An 18880-nucleotide genomic window follows, 5' to 3' on the forward strand; every position below is an offset into this window, starting at 1 on the left:
TGTATACGTAGATGTCAGGAGCACCTCGTATCTGCTCGGAGAGATTACTGCTTGAGAAAGTTATTTTTCGTTAGTTTTTTTCAGAATCCTAGTGTAGGCTTGAGTAACCAAGTGTTTTGTATATAAGTTGTAACATCAACATTCAAAGTAGTTTTAAAGACCTCAGTTTATTAGTGTTTTAATCTGTACCCTTATCCCTTGTCATGCCCCTGGAACTATTTGTTACTATGTATTTGAAGAGACTTAGCTATTGTATACAATTTGTAACATTCAGTAAGCTTTTATTTATGGTCTGAATTTATCAAATGGTGATTTTTTTTCTGTGACAGAGACAAGAATTTTTAGAAATAAAGTACGTAAATGACCATTCTCTACATAAGGAATATTGTAAACCTTTTATCCTTATTTGGACGCAAAATACCCTGTACAATTTTCGTGTGGTTATGAATATGCATTTGAAAAATAGATCACAGGCAAAAACAAATAAAGGCTTTGTCTAAAGTTTGTAACTTTCAGTCGGGTTAAATGTCATATAAAGCTAACATATAAAATTATATTATTGAAATCTTGATTTGAAGTTATTTGTATAGCCTGTCTCTAGGGTACATTTTCCCAAGGTGCCTGTTCATTTTCGAGGAAACTACGTTTATTTTAAGTTGGCATGTGTTTTCTGATCTTTCATTATTAATGTAATTTTCAAGTTTTAAACTTTTTCTCATGTTTTAAATTTTTATGGGTTAAAGAGTGATGTTAAAGATATACATTAATAACTTGCAGCTGGGTTTGTTTTTAGTTTTTAAACTACTGAACACTACCATATTCAGAAAGTTGACCAGAGCTGTTTTGGTAATTGTTGCAAATAAGGATCATGCATCAAATTGTGAAGTATAAGCCAGTCAGAAATTTGAAACATTTCATGTTTCAATAGGAACATAAAATTTATAAATTCCTTTGTTAAACTTGCTGGAATTTGCTTTTAAAATATTACTCTGTTTATTTTGTTACCTGGGATAGGGCAGAACAGTTTTTTCCCCCACATCTCTGACAGAGAGACTAAAATGGAATTTTATATGCAATTGTCCCAAAGACAGCTTCTGGATAGCTTGATTTATCCATGTGGATTGTGGGAGAAGGGTGAATAAAATTAGGATTATTCATTATACAGGTAGTTAAGTTATAGTCATTTCTTTTGAAAATATAGTAGATTATCAATATTTACTGTATAATTTAATATTTCCAGAAGACCTGTATTCTCTAAACAGTTTAAATTTTAGAATTTAGGAAGATATTTAAGTATAAAAATAATCTGCTTTTGAATAAAAATATACTCTGAACTATGTGTAGATGCAAAAACGTGTATTTTTGAAGGCTGGAAATTAAGTGAAAGAATAAGTCTTTAGAATTCAGTTTACTGTGTCATTCATGTGTTCTTCATGATGAAAAAGTATAAAATTTATGTTTATAAGAGGACAAAACCCAAAACAATAAAAAAAAGTTTAGCTTTCAAATCTTTCAGCGAGTTTTGAGGTTTACAGTTTGGACTTGGAAGATTTCTTGAACTTGTTTTATAAAATACAACTTAGGGAAATTTAGATATAAAATGGACACTGACATGTCCTAATAATAGTAGCGAATTGGTAGATATTTTAATAGATGAATTAGATAGAAATTGTAAGTTAACAGTAGAATGGTACATTTTCAGTACTTTTATGTGATGCTTGAGAAATGAGTACTATAAATATTAAGTTGGTTATTTTTTGCTTATCGGTAGACCTATATTTCACGCTTTGTGTGTTATGCATCAGACATGACTTAAGGCTAAATTTTTCATACACTAAACTGTGGACATATATCATCAGTTGTCCTTGTATCCCCCTTTTTAACTGCCTAGTTTGTCTTCTGAATTAGTTATTTCTTACACTGCATTGAAGTTGTGCCCTGTAGATCTTTTTCGAAATATTTTCTCTGTTGGTATAGTAGTTAAAATCTGTATTTTCCTAACTTCCTATCAAAACTACTTAAATTCTGAAAAATTTCTAAATTACGGGTAACCTGTGATATGCTTGAATTTGATATGCAGTGTTCAGAAAAGTGCTCATTTAGCAGTACAGATTAAAAGGAACATGCAGAAGTCTGAGTAATTGTTTTATATTCTAAAACATGTAATCATATTATTTTAAGATAAACTAATGTTCATTCTGACTTTGGTGTTTTCCCTGGGTTCCTAACTTTTTAATAAAGCATCTTCAATTTAGCAAAGTAAAGTTTAATATCAAGGACCTTAAAGTTTTGAGATGTTGATAACGTGCTTCTTAAGAAAGTATACAGTTCTCATTATCAACATTTAAAAGAAAACTAATTAGATTTCACACTATGTATCTCAACACAACTTCTCTAAAGATCAGAACTATAGACTGTAACAATACAAAAGCAAATTACTCATACCCTGTTTCCCTGAAAATAAGACAGTGTCTTATTTTAAGGTGTGCTCCCAAAGATGCGCTAGGTCTTATTTTCAGGGGACGTCTTATCTTTCCTGTAAGTAGGTCTTATTTTTGGTGGATGTCTTATTTTTGGGGATACAGGGTATGTAACCAAAATGTATGTACCTCTTTAATAATTTAGAAAAAAAATCTGAACTGATTGCAAAAAGTATTACATGCTGTAAAAGGTAAGGATTCTTTTGTGGGAAAGAATGAACATATTGCTTATAGCTAAACCATTATAGGAGACCTTGAAAGGGGGTGTAATATAATTGGCCCTTTGTGAAATAAACTTTTATAAATTATTTTGGCACATCCACCTTCTGTTTATAGCACTGTAAAGACTTCAATGTTGAAATACTTTGCCCTGAATTACTATTTACAAATAATACAATTCTGATTAAGTAATTTAACAGCTGCCAAAGATAAAATCTTTTTTGTCTTTTAGTTTTTCTGATATCTTGGAGGTAAAGTGAAAATGTTCTGTCTTTGAAACATAATTTTTAGAACTTGGACTTAATTTTGTTAGTTAAATTTGGCTTTTCTCAGTTTCCAGTTTGGTGTTATATGTATAACACTTCTTCTGGCTTTCAAGACTTTCTTAGTCTTGCAGATAGTCCTAAAGTTTTCAATTTTGTTCTATAAATATTTCTTAACTACAGTTTCATGTTCACTAATGTCATAAAAGTTGTATTGAATGCCATTTGTGTCCCAAGCAATAAACACTGTTCCCTACTTTCAGTAAGTTTAAAGTTTGTTACATGACCTGAACAAGTCAATAGTTAATTGTTAAATGGTGTAAACAGTGATTTAACAGAATTATATACTATAACTCAGATGAGCTAAGACTCAGGCTTAGTGTATCACTGGCAGTGCTTATTGGAGGGTAGGACCTGAGCTAACTCTTGAGGAATGAGTAGGGTAGGTGGAGGGTAGAAAAAGCACAAAGTTTAGAAATGTTAAGGTCCATTTGGAGAATTGCAGGGGATTAACAGTTTGGATTAATAACATTATGTCATAGAGTAGACTTTCATTAAAGCTTACATTTTTAGAGATTATTTTGTGTGTGCCTAATTTAATTTGGGCTTTGAACTGTGAACTTGTGTTAATGTTGAGGGGAATACTCCAAATTATTCTTTAAAACTTTTACGTACATGTATTTTTTATTAACACCTTAATTAAACATAAGGAGAATATATTATCCTAATATAGGGAATAATTCCCAGACTTAGGACTTGGATAAACAAAATCATATTTTAATACTTTTTTCTCAGCATTTATGCAACATGTTAGAGTAACATTTATGAATTTTCTTAGAATTCATGGTAAATTTTTATGACATAATCATTTAAAATTTACTCTTCTGAGAGTGTGTATGTATGTAAACTTTTTTTTTGTGCTTACTTGATAGTGCCACTCTTTAGGTAAGTCAGACTGTATTACTAGTAATTACCAGGAATTATATTCTGAAAGAAGGCTTTGTATGATTTCATAAAGTAGAGTTTTCTGATCATGAGTATTGAGTAATTTTTTTTACATGGTATGGTTGAATACTTTCTTCAAGGACGTAGTGAGGCTTGTTTTGATGTCCCAAACTCCCATTTCTCCCCTAATGCCATAGTTTTCCATTTTAAAACATTCTCATATTGCATTTTTTTTTGTTTTGATCCTTCTGTTATTTATAGATATTTGAGAAACTTCTTTTAAAAATTTTCCTACTTTGGCAGTTACTCAAAAATGTAATAACATTTCATTTGTCACATAGTTATTTATTAGGAAACTGAAACTTTCTGGTGTCATCTGTGGGTTCTCCGTGCATTCTTCACCTGGCTGAACTCTTACCTCCTTTCAAGCTTGAATTTTATATCCCATCCTTTGGGAGACCTTCTTTGATCCCTAATTAGGTTCTCCTCTTTTAAGATCCTAAAGCACCTGTACTTCCTCTTTTATAACACTCATTTTTTTTGTAATTTGTTTGATGCTTTTCTTTTTTGCCAGACTGTAAGTCTCAAAATGAACGTTGAGTGTGTTATTTACTGCTGTTTCTACAGTATATATGTAAGAGAGAGAGAGAGAGAGTGAGTGTGTGTGTGTGTGTAATGTCTGCTAGACCTTGTAGGCTCCAAGTAGAAAATTAGTTTTAATAGTCTAGAGCCCCACAGTGGTGCCTGTGGCCCCATATACCAGAGGTGGTGGGTTCAAACCCGGCCCTGGCCAAAAACTGCAAAAAAAAAAAAAAAAAAAAAGTCTAGAGCCCCAAAGCAAATGAAATAGACCAGTTAAAAAAGGACAAAGAGTTGTCATAATGTTCTTGTTTTAGTTCCTTCACCCTTAATTCAGGTATTTTTATTTTCACATTATGTACATTTTTAAAAGTTTGGTAACCATGTATAAAAGGACTGGAATTACTCCTAGAAGCTGTAAGAACATTGCAAATAAGAGCAGAGGGAAAACACTTAAAAAGCATAGGCAAGACGTCTTTTTAAAGTAGCAGTTTACAACAACTTAATATTGTGCTAAACATACATAGAATCTTTCAAAACACCATTTGTTTTATATGTAAATAGCTTAGTATAACGACGACCTGGCATGAAAAAGGCATTAATGTTAATAAATTTTGTTAAATATAATATAAAACTGTGTATGTCAGAAAAATTTCCATCCAAAATGAAGTAAGTTAAAACTTATTATGTTAAGCTTTTCTATTTGGAAAGCTTTGCTTAATGAGGTGGAACATAGTATGTAGCAGTATTTTTTAAACAAAATAATTATTTGAAAGTACTCAATCAGTACAGTATAATATTAGTTACTACCTTGTACTTTGTAGAGGTAGATTTTATACTGACCATGTATTTGTTACATAGCTATGACATAAGTAAAATTGAGTAACTGAGCATATTTTTCTTCATCAGCCTTAATGAAAACATAACCTGTTGCAATGATACGACAAAATGGCATCAATATTTCTGCAACTTTTATTCTGTTAAAGAGAATAAGCTTTATTTTCTTGGCATTTTCAGAAAGACTGGGAAAATTAGATTGGCGTTCATAATTACTTCTTTGCTAAAAGTATGTGGTGTCTAACAGATTTGATGATCTGAAATAGATTATATTCAATTCAGTTGTGGTTTGTATATATCTGGGATATAGAATTCAAAATTTCAATGGAGAGCTTTAGTTCTGGTTCAGATGAACCAGACCATTTTATTTTAATATTGTGATCATTTGAATCAAGTGAATTCATTATGACTATATAAGGATAGGTAGAAGAGCTAATTGTTTTGTTGCTAAAATAAACATTGGTTTATCTACCATGTGTTAACTACAGATAAAAATTCATAGGAATGGGATGCTTATATACTAGGCCGCTTAAAATAGTAAGGTTTTATGATTTAATCTTGAAGACATTTATTTCTGTGCTTTGTATGTAGTGATTTGAAATTCTTAATACTAGAAATATGGCCTAGTTTCAGAACACCCACTAAGCAACTGTGGGAACTCAGCATGCTAAATGTTTGGTAGTGCTGCAGTATTTTTTAAATTTTCCCCACCTCCTGTTATATAATAGCTTATAGTAATACACACAGAACATGAGTATTTGAGACAAGAACAAAGCATATTGAAGCCCCTCAAATATGTGAGATTGTGTTAAGTTTTGTGTTGGGCACTAAATGCCTAAAGATGTTTATGAATGTTTGATATAAAAATCAGGTGGTAATGTTTTAGATTGCAAATGAGGCATGAAAAGCAAGACTTATTTGGGGGCTTGAGAAAAATGACTTTTCTTTTTCTTTTTTTTAATTTTTTTTATTAAATCATAACTGTATACAATGATATGATTATGGGGCATCATACACTCACTTCATAAACCATTTGACACATATTTATCACAGTGGTTAACATAACCTTTCCGGCGTTATCTCAGTTACTGTGCCAAAACATTTACATTCTACATTTACCAAGTTTCGCAAATACCCCTGTAATATGTACCACAGGTGTGATCCCACCTATCCCCCTCCCTCTACCCACCCCCCCCTTTCCCACTTCCCCCTATTGTTAAGTTGTAGCTGGGTTATAGCTTTCATGTGAGAGTCCCAAATTAGTTTCATAGTAGGGCTGTGTACATTGGGTATTTTTTCTTCCATTCTTGGGATACTTTACTAAGAAGAATATGTTCCAGCTCCATCCATGTAAACATGAAAGAGGTAAAGTCTCCATCTTTCTTTAAGGCTGCATAGTATTCCATGGTATACATATACCATAATTTATTAATCCATTCAAGAGAAACTTCTCTGAAGAAGACAGGCGCACGGCCTTCAGACATATGAAAAAATGCTCATCATCTTTAATCATCAGAGAAATGCAAATCAAAACTACTTTGAGATATCATCTAACTCCAATGAGACTAGCCTATATCACAAAATCTCAAGACCAGAGATGTTGGCGTGGATGCGGAGAAAAGGGAACACTTCTGCACTGCTGGTGGGAATGCAAATTAATACATTCCTTTTGGAAAGATATATGGAGAACACTCAGAGATCTAAAAATAGATCTGCCATTCAATCCTGTAATTCCTCTGCTGGGCATATACCCAGAAGACCAAAAATCACAACATAACAAAGATATTTGTACCAGAATGTTTATTGCAGCCCAATTCATAATAGCTAAGTCATGGAAAAAGCCCAAGTGCCCATCGATCCACGAAAAATGACTTTTCAAAAATGGAGTCACTAATTTTAAAACACAACTTAAACTTTTAGAGAAAGTTTGACAACTCTGATACAAGCATTTTCATGATGCTTGTGTACAATACTTAACAATTTTAGTGAAAATAATTTTTATTTAAACTTTTCCCACAGTGTTGTACCATCCAAGCATTGCAGCATTGTTTCAGCTAAAGAGAACCAGATACTAAAATTGATTAGAAACTAACTATAAAGAATCAATTCCATTAGCTTATTTTTATGCTCAAGAAGATATAGTTATAAAGGATTTTGGTAAAACATTTTTACCAGCTTATTTGGTTAATTACAAAGCGACCCAGTTCAGCCTGCATTAATTGGTCACTGATAGATATCAGAGTTAAATATTTCAGTTAAAAAACTTTATGATGTGCAAGAGGGACTTTACCTAACAAATGCAATCAGTGTAACCTGGCTTATTGTACCCTCAATGAATCCCCAACAATAACAAAAAACAAAAAACTTTATGATGTGAAAAAAGGAGTTAATAAATTTGCTTTAAAAGTCAGCTGTGCAAGTCTTGTAGCATTAGTTCTGTGAGTAATGCCTTAATGCATGACTAATTATCTGCATACAAAAATATAAAAAACTTATATGGCCTTTTCTCAATTGGAACTCAATTACCTCTGACATTTACATGATAGTTGATATAACAATAATCATTCTGTGGTAAGATCTTGAAGATTTTTATTTTATCAAATAAGGTAGAAGTTAGGTTTAATATAATTGAAGTTTTGCTATATTCAAATTATTTGAAAATTGGTAATCCCTAGCGAATTCATCTAGTAATAAAAATGAGAATTTTCATTAGAACATCTTATTCCTATGACCACTGTCCAATTTTTATAATTAATTATGCAGACTGATAATATTTGAGTTGCAACTGGAAATTACTATTGTCAAATAAGGTTTTTTCTTTTTGGTGTGATTTAAATAATATATTACTTGCCACCTGCAAATTACTAAGTGATTTGCATATTTTTGGTATGGAATTTTTTATATCAAAACTTCTATAACCTATTTGGGAATCATATTTTGGAATTTGTCTTAGCTTGCTTCGACTACTATAACTAAATACATAGACTGTGTGGCTTAAATAACACTAATATATTTCTCACAGTTCTGGATACTAGAAAGTCCAAGATGGAGTTTGGAGCTGATTCTGTTCTTTGTGAGGCAGATGGCTGCCTTCCTACTATACCCTCACTTGGCCTGCTATTATATTATGAAATTCTATTTTAAAAAACCAGTCTGTCAGGATAGTATATAAGTAAAATAATTAGTTGGACAAAGAGGTCTTTCTCTAAATAAAGTCTCAAAAAATGGACTATGTAAATATGAGAGAGGCCATTTGTTTCATATTAATGGCAACCTAACTGATAGTTGAACATAACCTACCTGTCTTGAGACCACACATTCCTCTAATCTTTATAGTACATTCATTTCTGTTTATACTTTTTCTGACAGTTTCTGATAGTTTATAGAGTAATGGAAAGGATTTGTAATCAGACCTAATAAAGGAATGTGTGCATATATATATATATATACACATATACACACACACACAAATCAGTTAAGTTTGATTAACTTGTGTTTAGCTTAACATGCTAAAAAAATCCTTTTTTAGTTGAAAATAATGGATTTGAGTATTATAGTCATCATGTACCAATTATATTTTCTCTCTTTTGCTTTACTCCGATAATTAGATAACCAACTTTTTAAAAATTGCCAGTTTGCATGGGAAATAAAGATTAAGTATATCTTGGAAATACTTGTTGTTTATGACAAGTTTGGAGTTCCTTGGCAAGAAAGGCAGTTTATACAAATACCCACAAGTAGGTTTTATTTGGTGGTGTTTGTATGGCATAAAAACTTTTCAAATAATGTTTGGTCAAGATACTTGATATTTACTATTATATCTCAGTTATTTTGAAACATTTAAATCCCCTCTGTCCTACTCTGCCTTTTACTTTGAGACTGTTGGAGAATTTTGCAATTTATGTGTAGGATGAGTTGAAGTGTTGTACAAGATAGTTGTAATTTTTTTTACAGTTTTTTATTGTGAGTTGGATGAACAGGAATTTTCAGTTCTTTGTTCCAAACTCTGTTTTCCTGGAATCTAAATTGTGTATAAAGTCTTTTGCATGCTCATAAGAAATCATGCAGTTTTCCTGAAAAACTCCCATGTACATGTTGCTATGTAAAATAAATCTATCCTATCTCACTCCATGTCTGAAGTATTTCATCTTGCTTCCTTACCAAGGGGGGAAAAAGTTGAATGAATGAATTTAAGCATGCTTTGAGTTGTGGGCTCTTGACATAATTCTAACCAATACTGACAAATAGATCTTTTTTGTGTGTGATATAGATAGCTATTCTTTTAGCTTCAGGAATACTATTCCTATCTCAGGTTCTTTCACTCTAAACAATAACATTCCTTTGAGCTGTTAAATTTGGTGCTTTCTTGTTCTTTGAATCAATTTTTGGTCTTTCACATTTTGAAGGTTCTTTTTTAAATTCTTAAACTACAAAAATATATAGCTTTATATGATCAAAATTTGAGTGATTTAGAGTCAATTTTAAGCAGAATATAGGGAAACTCCATGCATGAGATAAGGCTTTGCCTTTGTTCATGGTTCAACTGTCTTCATTCAACAAATGTTTATTGAGACTTACTATGTGTTCAGTAAAACAGGTACTGAATAGTTTTATGTTGTAGAGCTTTTTATATGAGCTTTATTGTAGAGTAAAAATTGCTGCTTTATGTAAGGAGCATGTTGTCTAGTATGGTAGATAAGAAGCTGAGTTAACAAATACAGAGGGTGCCAAAAAATAGTTTACAAATTTAAGAAAGAAAAAATCTATTAAAATTATAATTCAATACCAATAGCAAAAGGTAGAATACAAGTCTATTCTACCAATAGCAAAAGGTAGAATACAAGTCTTCTTTTACTTCTGCAATTATAAGAGATGTTCGAAGTGGTTACTGTCAGCATCCAGAGACTTCTGATTGCAGCAAACCACTGCTTTAGCATCATTGAGCAAAGTGTCCACTTATATACCTGTGCGTGCCCTTTAAGTTTCTTCCTGAAGTACCACTAGTGTGGCAGGTTTCCTAGGGTACACCACATCCTTTAAGGTCTCCCATTATTCCTCCTCCACAACATTCTCGAATTTCAACTACTAGTTCAAAATGGCCTGTGCTCCTCCAACAACCGTGTTCCCGTGCTAGCCCGTCCTTCTCGACAGCTGTGTTCCCTTGCTGTTGATGTTTTCTTTGATTGTACTGCCTGCTACATGGTGAAGCTAGCATTCATTTGATTAATGCCATCTTTTGAGCAAACGTCATACTACCTGTTGCTACTATAATTCAATTCAACTTTGAAAAGTAATACATAGATAATAGTGCTTAAAATGTGTATACATTTTTGGGGCACCCTTGGTGTTTATCATTCTTTCAATAAATATAATTGCTGTATGTGCCAAGTATTGTTCAAAGTGCTAGGATATAACTGTGAAAAAGACAGAAAGGCCTATATTTTCTCTTTTCCTTTAGGGGAATCACACAACTAACCTGACAAGTATACAACAGCCTAAGGTTGTGATAGGGAAAGTTTTAAGTGGGAACACAGAGGTAGTGATACTCAGAAAGGCTTTGAATAATTAGGAAAGGCTTCCTAAACCTCTAAATTGATATCTGAAGGATAAGTAGGAGTTAATTAAGTGAACAGCTATAAATCTATGTTTCTGGCAGAAGAAAATAGTTTGTGTAAAGTTCTGAACGCAAGAGTTTGTGAAAGAACAGCATGAGACCAGAATATAGGGTGAAGAATATTAGAGTTGTGGCCAAAGTAAGCAGGGGCCAGATCTTGAAAGGTCTGGTAATTACTGTTAAGAATTTGGGATTTTATCCTGAGGGTTCCCTCCAGGCCTTTTTAATTGGATAGTAACTTGATTAGATTTGAGCGTTTGAACAGATCACTCTAATTACAGTGTAGTCATTAGAGTAAGAACAGGAAGCCAGGGTGAATGTGTTCAGACCAGTTAGAAAACTATGGCAGGGTAGTGGCTCTGAGAAAAAGATGAAGTTGTGAAATTTTGGGAGAAGAATTGATAGGATTTGATGATTGTTTGAATTTGAAAATTGAAGTGGGGAGAGAGATGGAATCAAGATGACTTCTGGATTCTCAGCTCCCTTTCACTTTTTTTTGGTCGATTCATGCTTACAGGTTATTCTTTTAAGAAATCTTTATGGATTACACTAACTTTCCTGGCTGGTTTAAGTGCTTTCTCTTTGTTTTCCAATAGCACTTATAGCACCTTTTTTCTTTTCCTGATTTCTCTGCAAGGATTGTGCTTTAAATGTTGACTGAAATGAAAATAAACTTTTTTATTTGTAAAAATTATTAATAATTATAATCGGAGAAAATTGGGTTTCTTAACTGTTAATAGTTAAAAACTTGTTTCACAACTTTAAAAATCAGATCACTCCATGTGCTTTCAGATACCACTTGTAAAAACAGTTTATATTGTAATTCTGGCCTAAAGTACTGGCTATGTTAAATTATTTATGGGCAGTTATAGACCAAATGAAATGATCTTTGCTTATACTTCGTATTGACTTCCTCTTGTATTATGCATTCAAGTTTTCTTCATAAGTATTCTAATTGATTTATCCTTTGTCAGCTTAAATATTAACATAAGAAAACAATTATCAGTATTGTTTCAAAATGAAAATAAGTTTTTTTCTTACTAATTATGAAAGGATTGATTGCTTATTGCATACATCTGAAAGATATACATATAGAGACAAAGAACAGTGAAGATCACCTATAGTTGAAGGGTAATGTTGCTAACATTTGATGGGAGTTCTTCCCAGAGGTCCTTAAACTTTTTAAATAGGGGGCCAGTTCATTGTCCCTCAGACCATTGAAGGGCTAGACTATAGTTTAAAAAAAAAAAACAACTATGAACAAATTCCTATGCACACTGCACATATCTTATTTTGAAGTAAAAAAAAACAAAATGGGAACAAATGCAATCATACTGGCTCATGTGGCCCACAGGCCATAGTTTGAGGACCCCTGTATCAACAGAGGAAATATGTATATCTATAAGACAAGATATTGACGTCATTTATACAAACAATCCTGATAACCAATATATAACAATATAAACCAATAGAATTGGGGTCCTAAACTTTAATGCCTCAAGGAGACCAGGCAGGTAACATAAATAAATGAACAAGATAAGGGAAATGTATGAGTTGGTTGAGTTGGAGCACTCTTGGAAGAGAAAGCTTTTCTTTCTTTCTTTCTTTCTTTTTTTTTTTTTTTTTTTTAATTAAATCATAGCTGTGTACATTAATGAGATCATGGAGCACCATACATTGGTTTTATAGACCATTTGACATATTTTCATCACACTGGTTAACATAGCCTTCCTGGAATTTTCTCAGTTATTGTGTTAAGACATTTATATTCTACATTTACTAAGTTTCGCATGTACCCTTGTAAGATGCACCGTAGGTGTAATCCTACCAATCACCCTCCCTCCGCCCATCCTACCCCCTCCCTCCACTCCCTCTTCCCCATATTCTTAGGTTATAGCTGGGTTATAGCTTTCATATGAAAGCCATAAATTAGTTTCATAGTAGGGCTGAATACATTGGATACCTTTTCTTCCATTTTTGAGCTACTTTACTAAGAAGAATATGTTCCAGCTCCATCCATGTAAACATGAAAGAGGTAAAGTCTCCATCTTTCTTTAAGGCTGAATAATATTCCATGGTGTACATATACCACAATTTATTAATCAATTTTTTGGTTGTAGTTGTCATTGTTAGGCAGGCCCGGGCTGAATTCAAACCCGCCAGCTCCGGTGAATGTGGCTGGCGCCCTAGCTGCTGAGCTTCAGGTGCTGAGCCAGGAGCTGCATTTCTGACATTCTTTGGTCCGTGGCTTCCTCCTCTGTCCTCAAAGCCCAGCAGTCATTGAGTAGCCGTGGTATCACCTCCAAATCTCTCTCTTTAGTCACACCACTTTCTCTGTGTCAAATCTCTCTTTACCTGTGTCTTATACTAAAACTCCTGATTGCATTCAGGGCTCACCCAAATAGTCAAGGAGGATCAACACATCTGGTGATCCCTAACTTAATCACATCTGTAAAAGTCTTTATTGCCCTGTAAAGTAACATCCACTATAATCCAGGGACTATGAACTGGATATCTTTTTTGGGAGCATTATTCATCTTTCCACATCAGTGTATAAAATTATACGTTCATTGTCGTTTTCATTTAGTACAATACAACTGTCTTTTGGCTTCCATTTTTGATGTTCAGATTTTTTTTTTATTGTTAAATCATAGCTGTGTACATTTGTGCAATCAAGGGGTATAATGTGCTAGTTTCATATACAATCTGAAATATTCTCATCAAACTGTTCAACGTAGCCTTCGTGGCATTTTCTTAGTTATTGTATGTAGACATTTGTATTCTGCATTTAGTAGGTTTCGCCTGTACCCGTTCTAAGATGAACCATAGGTGTGGCCCCACCCATTACCCTCCCTCCACCCTGACTTCCCCCCTCCCTTCCCTTCCCAAGAAAGTACATTGGATACTTTTTCTTCCATTCTTGAGATACTTTGCTAAGAAGAATATGTTCCAGCTCCATCCATGTAAGCATGAAAGAGTTAAAGCCTCCATCTTTCTTTAAGGCTGCATAATATTTCATGGCATACATGTACCACAATTTGCTAGTCCATTTGTGGGTCGAAGCCCACTTGGGCTTCTTCCATGACTTAGCAATTATGAATTGGGCTGCAGTAAACATTCTGGTACAAATATCTTTGTTATGATGTGATTTTTGGTCTTCTGGGTATATACCTAGTAGAGGAATTACAGGATTGAATGGCAGATCTATTTTTAGATCTCTAAGTGTTCTCCAAACATCTTTCCAAAAGGAATGTATTAATTTGCATTCCCACCAGCAGTGTAGAAGTGTTCCCTTTTCTCCACATCCACGCCAACATCTCTGGTCTTGGGATTTTGTGTGATATGGGCTAATCTTACTGGAGTTAGATGACATCTCAAGGTAGTTTTGATTTGCATTTCTCTGATGATTAAAGATGATGAGCATTTTTTCATATGTCTGTAGGCCGTGTGCCTGTCTTCTTCAGAGAAGTTTCTCTTCAAGTCTCTTGCCCAGCCTGCGATGGGATCACTCGTTCTTTTCTTGCTTATACGTGTGAGTTCTCTGTGAATTCTGGTTATTAAACCTTTGTCGGAGACATAACCTGCAAATATCTTCTCCCATTCTGATGGCTGTTTGCTTGCTTTACTTACTTGGCTGTGCAGAAGCTTTTTAGTTTGATCAGATCCCAGTAGTGTATTTTTGAAGCTGCTTTAATTGCCCGGGGGTTCCTCCTCATAAAATACTCACCCAGACCGATTTCTTCAAGGGTTTTCCCTGCACTCTCTTCTAGTATTTTTATAGTTTCATGTCTTAAGTTTAAATCTTTAATCCAGTGAGAGTCTATCTTAGTTAATGGTGAAAGGTGTGGGTCCAGTTTCAGTCTTCTGCAGGTTGCCAGCCAATTCACCCAGCACCATTTGTTAAATAGGGAATCTTTTCCCCACTGAATGTTTTTAATTGGCTTGTCAAAGATCAAATAACGGTAAGTAGCTGGGTTTATCTCTTGGTTCTCTATTCTGTTCCATACATCTGCTTCTCTGTTTTTGTGCCAGTACCATGCTGTTTTGATCACTATCGATTTATAGTGTAGTCTGAGGTCTGATAGCGTGATTCCTCCTGCTTTGTTTTTATTTCTGAGTAATGTCTTGGCTAGTCGAGTTTTTTCCTGATTCCATATAAAAGGAAGTATTATTTTTTCAAGATGTTTAAAGTATATGACAGTGGAGCTTTAATAGGGATTGCATTAAAATTGTATATTGCTTTGGGTAGTATGGACATTTTAACAATGTTGATTCTTCCCAGCCATGAGCATGGTATATTTTTCCATTTGTTAACATTTTCAGCTATTTCTTTTCTTAGAGTTTCATAGTTCTCTTTATAGAGATCTTTCACGCCCTTTGTTAGATACACTCCCAAATATTTCATCTTCTTTGGCACTACTATAAATGGAATAGAGTCCTTAACTGTTTGTTCAGCTTGACTATTGGTATATATAAAGGCTACCGATTTATGAATGTTGATTTTGTAACCTGAGACGCTGCTGTATTCCTTGATCACTTCTAAGAGTTTTGTAGTAGAATCCCTGGTGTTTTCTAGATACACAATCATATCATCTGCGAAGAGTGAAAGTTTGATCTCTTCTTACCCTATGTGGATGCCCTTGATCGCCTTTTTTTCCCTAATTGTGGTGGCTAAAACTTCCATTACAATGTTAAAGAGCAGTGGAGACAATTGGCAGCCTTACCTGGTTCCTGATCTGAGTGGAAATGATTTCAATGCAACTCCATTCAATACGATATTGGCTGTGGGTTTGCTGTAGATGGCCTCTATCAGTTTAAGAAATGTCCCTTCTATACTAATTTTCTTAAGTGTTCTGATCATGAAGGGATGCTGTATATTATCAAAAGCTTTTTCTGCATCAATTGAGAGAATCATATGGTCTTTTTTTTTTAATTTGTTTATGTGCTGAATTATACTTACAGATTTACAGATATTGAACCAGCCTTGAGACCCTGGGATAAAACCGATTTGGTCATGATGTATAATTTGTTTGATGTGTTGCTGGATTCTGTTTGTTAGGATCTTGTTGAATATTTTTGCATCCATATTCATTAGTGATATTGGTCTATAATTTTCTTTTCTTGTTGAGTCTTTTCCTGATTTGGGAATCAGGGTGATGTTTGCTTCATCGAACGTGTTGGGTAGTCTTCCTTCTTTTTCTACATTTTGGAATAGGTTGAACAATATAGGTACTAGTTCCTCTTTAAAGGTTTGGTAGAATTCTGACATGAAGCCATCTGGTCCCGGGCTTTTCTTTTTAGGGAGGTTTTGTATGGTTGATGCTATTTCAGAACTTGATATAGCCTGTTCAACATTTCCACTTGATTCTGGCTAAGTCTTGGAAGGTGACATGCTTCCAAGTATTGGTCAATTTCCTTCAGATTTTCATATTTCTGAGAATAAATTTTCTTGTAATATTCATTAAGGATTTTTTGAATTTCTGAGGAGTCTGTTATTTCATCTTTGTTATTTCTGATTAATGAGATTAGAGAGTTTACTCTTTTTTTCCTGGTTAGGTTAGCCAAAGGTTTATCTATTTTATTGACCTTTTCAAAAAACCAACTTTTTGATGTATTGATCTGTTGTTTAATTCTTTTGTTTTCAATTTCATTTAATTCTGCTGTAATTTTGGTTATTTCTTTTCTTCTACTGAGTTTGGGGTTGGAATGTTCTTCCTTTTCCAGTTGCTTGAGATGTTCCATTAAGTTGTTAACTTCCTCTCTTTCCGTTCTATTGAGGAAGGCTTGCAGTGCTATAAATTTCCCTCTTCGGACTGCCCTTGTGGTATCCCAGAGGTTCTGATACTTCGTGTCTTCATTGTCGTTTTGTTCCAAAAATTTGGCAATTTCCTTCTTAATCTCATCTCTGACCCAGCCATCATTCACCTTAAGGTTATTTAACTTCCATGTTTTTGTATGAGTATGCAGGTTCCTGTTGTTACTGAGTTCAACTTTTATTCCATGGTGGTCCAAGAAGATGCAAGGAATAATTTCTATTCCTTTGAATTTACTGAGGTTAGACTTGTGACCTAAGATGTGATTGATTTTGGAGTATGTTCTGTGGGCTGATAAAGTATGTGTATTCAGTTTTCTTGGGATGAAATGTTCTGTAGATGTCTGCTAAATCCAAATGTTGGATGGTTAAGTTTAAATCTAAGATTTCTTTGCTCAGCTTCTTGTTGGAGGTCGATCCAACACTGCCAAAGGAGTGTTGAAATCCCCAACTATTATGGAGCTGGAGGAAATCAAGTTGCTCATGTCTGTTAGAGTTTCTCTTATAAATTGAGGTGCATTCTGGTTGGGTGCATAGATATTAATCATTAAGATCTCATCATATTGAGTATTACCCTTAACAAATATGAAGTAACCATTCTTATCTTTCTTTACTTTTGTTGGTTTAAAGCCTATTGTATCTGCAAATAAAATTGCAACACCTGCTTTTTTCTGATTACCATTTGCCTGAAATTTGGATGACCTTCCTTTCACCCTGAGTCTGACTTTTAAGGTAAGATGTGACTCTTGTATGCAGCAAATATCTGGCCTGAGTTTTTGTATCCAGTCAGCTAACCTGTGCCTCTTTAGAGGACAGTTTAAACCGTTCACATTAATGGAGAATATTGATAAGTCTGGTAAAATTTTGGGTATCAAGTTTTTTGAAATTCCAGTGGACATTTTTAATCCTTTCACCACTGTGGAAGTTGGAGTTTAATCAAAAGTTTCTGAGTGAGTTTACTTTTGTGGTAGAGGATTGGACTGGTCATTATGGAGGATAGATCTGAGAATATCCTGAAGAACTGGTTTGATTATGGCAAATTTCTTCAACATATGAACATCATTAAAGTATTTAATTTCTCCATCATAAATGTAACTCATTTTAGCTGGATATAGGATCCATTCACCACCCTCTTCTGGCTTGAAAAGTTTCAGCAGAGAGATCTACAGTCATTCTAATATTCTTCCCTTTGTTGGTAATGGATTTCTTACGTTTGGCTGCTTTCAGAATTTTCTCCTTCATATTAACTTTAGTGAAGTTAATTATGATATGCCTGGGGGATGTCTTATTGGGATTGAGTCATGCTGGGGTTCTGAAACTGTCTGCTATCTGAATTTCAGAATCTCTTGGCATGTCTGGAAAATTCTCTTTCACAATTTCATGGAGAAGGGCCTCTGTGCCTTGCGAGGCTACTTCATCCCTCAGGGATTCCAATGAGGTGGGTATTAGCCTTCTTCAAATTATCCCAGAGCTCTCTGAGAGAATGATCCATTTTTGCTCTCCATTTCTCTTCCTCTTTGAAAGTCTGGGAGCATTCAAAGGCTTTGTCTTGAATGTCAGAAATCCTTTCTTCTGCTTGCTCCACTCTGTTACTGTGGGATTCTACTGTATTTTTCAGATCTTTGAGGGCTGCAAAATCTTGCTTCAATGTGTCAAAATTTTTGGTGGTTTTGTTTTTAAATTCATTAAATTCTTGAGACAACTTTAGAATTTCTCCTCGAATTCTAATTCTGACTTTTGAATTTCTGCTCGAATTTCTAATTCCAAATTTTCCTCCATTTTATTAATCTTGTTTGCAATTCAAATTCTGAATTCTATTTCTGACATCTCGGCCAGCTGTTTATGAATGGGATCTTCAATAGATAGCTTTTCAATGCTAGTTTTTTTTTTGTTTGTTTTGAGACAGAGTGTCACTTTTGTCATCCTTGGTGGAGTTCCATGGCATCATAGCTCATAGTAACCTCAAACTCTTGAGCTCAAGTGATCTTTTTGTCTCAGCCTCCTGAGTAGCTGGGACTATAGGCACTTCCACAACACTCCAATATTTTTGGAGACGAGAGGGCTTGCTCTGGGTCAGGCTGGTGTAGCCCTCCTGAGCTCAAGCAGTCTACCCACTTCAGCCTCGCAGAGT

General features: G+C 34.0%; 1 protein-coding gene across 3 annotated transcripts in view; it reads left to right on the forward strand.

The window, feature by feature from the left end:
• The window catches only part of SHOC2 (SHOC2 leucine rich repeat scaffold protein), a 108430-nt gene that overhangs the window by 1928 nt on the left and 87622 nt on the right, over positions 1 to 18880 (forward strand). The gene's annotated exons all lie outside the window — the stretch shown is intronic.

The sequence above is a fragment of the Nycticebus coucang genome, chromosome 3 (genome assembly GCF_027406575.1).
Source record: "Nycticebus coucang isolate mNycCou1 chromosome 3, mNycCou1.pri, whole genome shotgun sequence".
Taxonomy (NCBI): Eukaryota; Metazoa; Chordata; class Mammalia; order Primates; family Lorisidae; genus Nycticebus; species Nycticebus coucang.